The sequence below is a fragment of the Leptopilina heterotoma genome, unplaced genomic scaffold (genome assembly GCF_015476425.1).
Source record: "Leptopilina heterotoma isolate Lh14 unplaced genomic scaffold, ASM1547642v1 Lhet_114, whole genome shotgun sequence".
Lineage (NCBI taxonomy): Eukaryota > Metazoa > Arthropoda > Insecta > Hymenoptera > Figitidae > Leptopilina > Leptopilina heterotoma.
The window spans coordinates 47,198-54,763 of NW_025110833.1; positions in this window are offsets into that span (position 1 = coordinate 47,198).

The following is a 7,566-nucleotide window of genomic DNA, read 5'->3' on the forward strand; positions in this document are numbered from 1 at the left end:
GTAGTCAAAAAGAAAAATGAAAATTTTAACCAAATCTGATTGGCACAATTTTTGGTCCAAACAGATAAATTGTTTCTATAATTGGATACGCTAGAACACGATAATTTTGAATAAATTTATGCTAATTGATATGGCAATTTACTCATTGATATAAAAGATTATTGAAAAAAGAATAATAAATGAAAAGTAAACAATATTTATGAAAAATTATAAATTATTATGAAATCACTTGATAAATATCTCTTAATGTACTAGACTTATTTCTTTTATGAATTTTGACGATTAAACAACTTAATTGGAAAATAATTTTAATTTTTTAAATAAAATTATTGTTTATAATTAAATTGTTTTATTTGATAAAAAAAAATTTAACTAAATAAAATTTATTTATGTAGTCAAAAAGAAAAATGAAAATTTTAATCAAATATGATTGGCACAATTTTTGGTCCAAACAGATAAATTGTTTCTATAATTAGATATGCTAGAACATGATAATTTTTGATAAATTTATGCTAATTGACATGGCAATTTACTCATTGATATAAAAGATTATAAAAAAAAAATAATAAATAAAAATTAAACAATATTTATGAAAAATTATAAATTATTTTGAAATTACTTGATAAACAGCTCTTAATGCACTAGAATTATTTCTTTTATGAATATCGACGATTGAACAACTTAATTGGAAAATAATTTTAATTTTTTAAATAAAATTATTGTTTATAATTAAATTATTTTATTTGATGAAAAAAAATTTAACTAAATAAAATTTATTTATGTAGTCAAAAAGAAAAATGAAAATTTTAACCAAATCTGATTGGCACAATTTTTGGTCCAAACAGATAAATTGTTTCTATAATTGGATACGCTAGAACACGATAATTTTGAATAAATTTATGCTAATTGACATGGCAATTTACTCATTAATATAAAAGATTATAAAAAAAAAATAATAAATAAAAATTAAACAATATTTATAAAAAATTATAAATTATTTTGAAATTACTTGATAAACAGCTCTTAATGCACTAGAATTATTTCTTTTATGAATATCGACGATTGAACAACTTAATTGGAAAATAATTTTAATTTTTTAAATAAAATTATTGTTTATAATTAAATAGTTTTATTTGATAAAAAAAAATTTAGCTAAATAAAATTTATTTATGTAGTCAAAAAGAAAAATGAAAATTTTAACCAAATCTGATTGGCACAATTTTTGGTCCAAACAGATAAATCATTTTTATAATTGAATACGCTAGAACACGATAATTTTGAATAAATTTATGCTAATTGACATGGCAATTTCCTCATTGATATAAAAGATTATTGAAAAAAGAATAATAAATGAAAATTAAACAATATTTATGAAAAATTGTAAATTATTCTAAAATCACTTGATAAATAACTCTTAATGTACTAGACTTATTTTTTTTATGAATTTTGACGATTGAATAACTTAATTTTTAAGTAATTTTAATTTCTTAAATAAAATTATTGTTTATGATTATATTGTTTTATTTGGTAAAAAAAATTTAGCTAAATAAAATTCATTTATGTAGTCAAAAAGAAAAATGAAAATTTTAACCAAATCTGATTGGCACAATTTTTGGTCCAAACAGATAAATTGTTTTTATAATTGGATACGCTTGAACACGATAATTTTGAATAAATTTATGCTAATTGACATGGCAATTTCCTCATTGATATAAAAGATTATTGAAAAAAGAATAATAAATGAAAATTAAACAATATTTATGAAAAATTGTAAATTATTCTAAAATCACTTGATAAATAACTCTTAATGTACTAGACTTATTTCTTTTATGAATTTTGACGATTGAATAACTTAATTTGTAAGTAATTTTAATTTCTTAAATAAAATTATTGTTTATGATTATATTGTTTTATTTGGTAAAAAAAAATTTAGCTAAATAAAATTCATTTATGTAGTCAAAAAGAAAAAAGAAAATTTTAACCAAATCTGATTGGCACAATTTTTGGTCCAAACAGATAAATCATTTTTATAATTGAATACGCTAGAACACGATAATTTTGAATAAATTTATGCTAATTGACATGGCAATTTACTCATTGATATAAAAGATTATTGAAAAAAGAATAATAAATGAAAATTAAACAATATTTATGAAAAATTATAAATTATTCTGAAATTACTTGCTAAATATCTCTTAATGTACTAGACTTACTTCTTTTATAAATTTTGACGATTGAATAACTTAATTGATAAGTAATTTTAATTTCTCAAATAAAATTATTGTTTATGATTATATTGTTTTATTTGGTAAAAAAAAATTTAGCTAAATAAAATTCATTTATGTAGTCAAAAAGAAAAAAGAAAATTTTAACCAAATCTGATTGGCACAATTTTTGGTCCAAACAGATAAATCATTTTTATAATTGAATACGCTAGAACACGATAATTTTGAATAAATTTATGCTAATTGACATGGCAATTTACTCATTGATATAAAAGATTATTGAAAAAAGAATAATAAATCAAAATTAAACAATATTTATGAAAAATTATAAATTATTCTGAAATTACTTGATAAACAGCTCTCAATGCACTAGAATTATTTCTTTTATGAATATCGACGATTGAACAACTTAATTGGAAAATAATTTTAATTTTTTAAATAAAATTATTGTTTATAATTAAATTATTTTATTTGATGAAAAAAAATTTAACTAAATAAAATTTATTTATGTAGTCAAAAAGAAAAATGAAAATTTTAACCAAATCTGATTGGCACAATTTTTGGTCCAAACAGATAAATTGTTTCTATAATTGGATACGCTAGAACACGATAATTTTGAATAAATTTATGCTAATTGATATGGCAATTTACTCATTGATATAAAAGATTATTGAAAAAAGAATAATAAATGAAAAGTAAACAATATTTATGAAAAATTATAAATTATTATGAAATCACTTGATAAATATCTCTTAATGTACTAGACTTATTTCTTTTATGAATTTTGACGATTAAACAACTTAATTGGAAAATAATTTTAATTTTTTAAATAAAATTATTGTTTATAATTAAATTGTTTTATTTGATAAAAAAAAATTTAACTAAATAAAATTTATTTATGTAGTCAAAAAGAAAAATGAAAATTTTAATCAAATATGATTGGCACAATTTTTGGTCCAAACAGATAAATTGTTTCTATAATTAGATATGCTAGAACATGATAATTTTTGATAAATTTATGCTAATTGACATGGCAATTTACTCATTGATATAAAAGATTATTGAAAAAAGAATAATAAATGAAAAGTAAACAATATTTATGAAAAATTATAAATTATTATGAAATCACTTGATAAACAGCTCTCAATGCACTAGAATTATTTCTTTTATGAATATCGACGATTGAACAACTTAATTGGAAAATAATTTTAATTTTTTAAATAAAATTATTGTTTATAATTAAATTGTTTTATTTGGTAAAAAAAAATCAGCTAAATAAAATTTGTTTATGTAGTCAAAAAGAAAAATGAAAATTTTAATTTAATCTGATTGGCACAATTTTTGGTCCAAACAGATAAATTGTTTCTATAATTGGATACGCTAGAACACGATAATTTTGAATAAATTTATGCTAATTGACATGGCAATTTACTCATTGATATAAAAGATTATTAAAAAAAGAATAATAAACGAAAATTAAACAATATTTATGAAAAATTATAAATTATTATGAAATCACTTGATAAATATCTCTTAATGTACTAGACTTATTTCTTTTATGAATTTTGACGATTGAATAACTTAATTGGTAAGTAATTTTAATTTCTTAAATAAAATTATTGTTTATGATTATATTGTTTTATTTGGTAAAAAAAAATTCAGCTAAATAAAATTTGTTTATGTAGTCAAAAAGAAAAATGAAAATTTGAATCAAATCTGATTGGCACAATTTTTGGTCCAAACAGATAAATTGTTTCTATAATTGGATACGCTAGAACACAATAATTTTGAATAAATTTATGCTAATTGACATGGCAATTTACTCATTGATATAAAAGATTATTGAAAAAAGAATAATAAATGAAAATTAAACAATATTTATGAAAAATTGTAAATTATTCTAAAATCACTTGATAAATTACTCTTAATGCACTAGAATTATTTCTTTTATGAATATCGACGATTGAACAACTTAATTGGAAAATAATTTTAATTTTTTAAATAAAATTATTGTTTATAATTAAATAGTTTTATTTGATAAAAAAAATTTAGCTAAATAAAATTTATTTATGTAGTCAAAAAGAAAAATGAAAATTTTAACCAAATCTGATTGGCACAATTTTTAGTCCAAACAGATAAATTGTTTCTATAATTGGATACGCTAGAACACGATAATTTTGAATAAATTTATGCTAATTGATATAGCAATTTACTCATTGATATAAAAGATTATTGAAAAAAGAATAATAAATGAAAAGTAAACAATATTTATGAAAAATTATAAATTATTATGAAATCACTTGATAAATATCTCTTAATGTACTAGACTTATTTCTTTTATAACTTTGACGATTGAATAACTTAATTGATAAGTAATTTTAATTTCTCAAATAAAATTATTGTTTATGATTATATTGTTTTATTTGGTAAAAAAAATTCAGCTAAATAAAATTTGTTTATGTAGTCAAAAAGAAAAATGAAAATTTTAATTTAATCTGATTGGCACAATTTTTGGTCCAAACAGATAAATTGTTTCTATAATTGGATACGCTAGAACACGATAATTTTGAATAAATTTATGCTAATTGACATGGCAATTTACTCATTGATATAAAAGATTATTGAAAAAAGAATAATAAATGAAAATTAAACAATATTTATGAAAAATTGTAAATTATTCTAAAATCACTTGATAAATAACTCTTAATGTACTAGACTTATTTCTTTTATGAATTTTGACGATTGAACAACTTAATTGGAAAATAATTTTCATTTTTCAAATAAAATTATTGTTTATAATTAAATAGTTTTATTTGATAAAAAAAATTTAGCTAAATAAAATTTATTTATGTAGTCAAAAAGAAAAATGAAAATTTTAATCAAATCTGATTGGCACAATTTTTGGTCCAAACAGATAAATTGTTTCTATAATTGGATACGCTAGAACACGATAATTTTGAATAAATTTATGCTAATTGACATGGCAATTTACTCATTGATATAAAAGATTATAAAAAAAAAATAATAAATAAAAATTAAACAATATTTATGAAAAATTATAAATTATTTTGAAATTACTTGATAAACAGCTCTTAATGCACTAGAATTATTTCTTTTATGAATATCGACGATTGAACAACTTAATTGGAAAATAATTTTAATTTTTTAAATAAAATTATTGTTTATAATTAAATAGTTTTATTTGATAAAAAAAAATTTAGCTAAATAAAATTTATTTATGTAGTCAAAAAGAAAAATGAAAATTTTAACCAAATCTGATTGGCACAATTTTTGGTCCAAACAGATAAATCATTTTTATAATTGAATACGCTAGAACACGATAATTTTGAATAAATTTATGCTAATTGACATGGCAATTTCCTCATTGATATAAAAGATTATTGAAAAAAGAATAATAAATGAAAATTAAACAATATTTATGAAAAATTGTAAATTATTCTAAAATCACTTGATAAATAACTCTTAATGTACTAGACTTATTTCTTTTATGAATTTTGACGATTGAATAACTTAATTTTTAAGTAATTTTAATTTCTTAAATAAAATTATTGTTTATGATTATATTGTTTTATTTGGTAAAAAAAATTTAGCTAAATAAAATTCATTTATGTAGTCAAAAAGAAAAATGAAAATTTTAACCAAATCTGATTGGCACAATTTTTGGTCCAAACAGATAAATTGTTTTTATAATTGGATACGCTTGAACACGATAATTTTGAATAAATTTATGCTAATTGACATGGCAATTTCCTCATTGATATAAAAGATTATTGAAAAAAGAATAATAAATGAAAATTAAACAATATTTATGAAAAATTGTAAATTATTCTAAAATCACTTGATAAATAACTCTTAATGTACTAGACTTATTTCTTTTATGAATTTTGACGATTGAATAACTTAATTTGTAAGTAATTTTAATTTCTTAAATAAAATTATTGTTTATGATTATATTGTTTTATTTGGTAAAAAAAAATTTAGCTAAATAAAATTCATTTATGTAGTCAAAAAGAAAAAAGAAAATTTTAACCAAATCTGATTGGCACAATTTTTGGTCCAAACAGATAAATCATTTTTATAATTGAATACGCTAGAACACGATAATTTTGAATAAATTTATGCTAATTGACATGGCAATTTACTCATTGATATAAAAGATTATTGAAAAAAGAATAATAAATCAAAATTAAACAATATTTATGAAAAATTATAAATTATTCTGAAATTACTTGATAAACAGCTCTCAATGCACTAGAATTATTTCTTTTATGAATATCGACGATTGAACAACTTAATTGGAAAATAATTTTAATTTTTTAAATAAAATTATTGTTTATAATTAAATTATTTTATTTGATGAAAAAAAATTTAACTAAATAAAATTTATTTATGTAGTCAAAAAGAAAAATGAAAATTTTAACCAAATCTGATTGGCACAATTTTTAGTCCAAACAGATAAATTGTTTCTATAATTGGATACGCTAGAACACGATAATTTTGAATAAATTTATGCTAATTGATATGGCAATTTACTCATTGATATAAAAGATTATTGAAAAAAGAATAATAAATGAAAAGTAAACAATATTTATGAAAAATTATAAATTATTATGAAATCACTTGATAAATATCTCTTAATGTACTAGACTTATTTCTTTTATGAATTTTGACGATTAAACAACTTAATTGGAAAATAATTTTAATTTTTTAAATAAAATTATTGTTTATAATTAAATTGTTTTATTTGATAAAAAAAAATTTAACTAAATAAAATTCATTTATGTAGTCAAAAAGAAAAAAGAAAATTTTAACCAAATCTGATTGGCACAATTTTTGGTCCAAACAGATAAATTGTTTCTATAATTAGATATGCTAGAACATGATAATTTTTGATAAATTTATACTAATTGACATGGCAATTTACTCATTGATATAAAAGATTATTGAAAAAAGAATAATAACTGAAAAGTAAACAATATTTATGAAAAATTATAAATTATTATGAAATCACTTGATAAATATCTCTTAATGTACTAGACTTATTTCTTTTATAAATTTTGACGATTGAATAACAGTAGTATAGCTAGGAGAGATCTGGGACAGGTTCTGATCTCGGCTAAGTACCCTCGGTCGGTAATGCAGATTTCTACTTTATCAGTGGTTGGTAGGGGTGTTCTACCTTACCGACCGAGTGTAGTTCCTGCTGCCACCGCTAGATGGCGCCACTTACAAATTCCAAACCCCTTGGCGGGAAATTTAAAATTTTAATTTCAAACTTTCAAGTGGCTTAGAAGGGGTTCTCTGTTTTACCGACCGAGCG